Source organism: Diceros bicornis, chromosome 28, assembly GCF_020826845.1.
Source record: "Diceros bicornis minor isolate mBicDic1 chromosome 28, mDicBic1.mat.cur, whole genome shotgun sequence".
Classification (NCBI taxonomy): Eukaryota; Metazoa; Chordata; class Mammalia; order Perissodactyla; family Rhinocerotidae; genus Diceros; species Diceros bicornis.
In genome coordinates, this window is record NC_080767.1 from 7499986 (window position 1) to 7501475 (window position 1490).

Sequence of the window (1490 nt, forward strand, 5' to 3'; positions counted from 1 at the left end):
AACCTCATACACCGGTGGTGGAACTGCAAACTGGTGCAGCCACTATGGAAAACAGTATTGATATTTCTCAAAAAATTAAAAATAGAAATATCATACGACCCAGCTATCCCACTACTGGGTATTTATCCAAAGAACTTGAAATCAACAATTCAAAGAGACTTGTGCACCCCTATGTTCATTGCAGCATTATTCACAATACCCAAGACGTGGAAGCAACCCAAGTGGCTATCAACTGATGAATGGATAAAGAAGATGTGGTATATATACAATGGAATACTACTCAGCCATTAAAAAAAGACAAAATCCGCCCCCGTCGAAAGATACCAAGATGAAAACAGCCCCACCTCACCTTCGAAGAGCAAAGGCTACAAGAGTTGCGGGGACACAAGTACCCCCATAACTAACCTCCAGGCTGGGCCACGCAGGCTCCTGGCAGAGTGGGAGGGGTGCCCAGGGAAGACGGTCAGCCAGGAGGGGTAGAAGCTCGAGCTGGAGCAGCTCTGGGGCGCGTGTGGCCCTGACCCCAGTGAAGCCAGCCTGTCTGGGGCCGCCTGCTCTCTCCCAGGTGCTGCCCCACAGAGAAGGGAAGCGCGGCATGTTCTGTGTGCAGACGGCCGCCGGCACGGACAAGACGACGCCTCAGACAGGCGCCGGCACCAGGAGGGCACGGCTGGTGAGTGCTGGCTGGGTGGCCTGGGTCCTGCTGGGCCTCAGTCGCCCCGTCTGTGCGAAGGAGGTGATAACACTTTGCCCAGCAGGAGGCTGGAGACTGGACTCGAGCAACTCCTAGGGCCCCTTTCCGGCGGTGGGCCGCCTCGAGGTCCCCTCTGCCACCGGCTAGCCCCCTGCTGACCGCCTCCCGCTCCCTCGGCAGCCATCCAGACGGCGATCCTGCTGCATGCCGAGGGGAAGACGTCGCTGCACAAGAACCTGAAGCAGAAGCGGCGCGAGTAGCGGGAGCAGCGGGAGCGGCGCCGGGCAGCCAAGCAGGAGGAGCTGCTGCGGCAGCAGCAGCTGCAGGAGGAGGAGGAGCCGAAGCTCCAGGAGCTGGAGCTGCTGCAGCAGGCGCAGTGGCAGACCGGGCGCTGCTGCAGCAGGAGGAGGAGCGGCGCGGCGGCCAGCACCGCGAGCTGCAGCAGGCGCTCAAAGACCAATTGCGCGGGGCGGAGCAGGTGGGGCCCGCACCCGGGGCCGAGGCGGGGCGCTGAGCGATGTTGGGAGGCGAGGCCTGGGAGCTGAGGGCCGGGGGCGGGGCCTGGGCCGAGGGCGGAGCCTGTGGGCTGAGGCAGGGGTGTGGAGGCGGGGCTCGGAATGAGGGACTGGAGAGACAGAGCCCGCCCGCTTGAAAGATGGGTATAGGACCGGGCCTGTGCCAGTGGCGCGACCTGTGCAATAAGGAGAGAGTGGGGGGTGCAGGAACCTGGCCAAAGGATGGCTTGAGATGAGAGCCGGTGTGGGGCGGGGCCTGAGCCGACGGACTGGTGGAGCCG

At 62.3% G+C, this 1490-nt stretch overlaps 1 pseudogene; it reads left to right on the forward strand.

The window, feature by feature from the left end:
• Positions 1–595: 595 nt before the first annotated feature.
• On the forward strand, positions 596–1235 carry LOC131393776 (differentially expressed in FDCP 6-like; annotated as a pseudogene).
• The last annotated feature ends 255 nt before the right edge of the window (positions 1236–1490 follow it).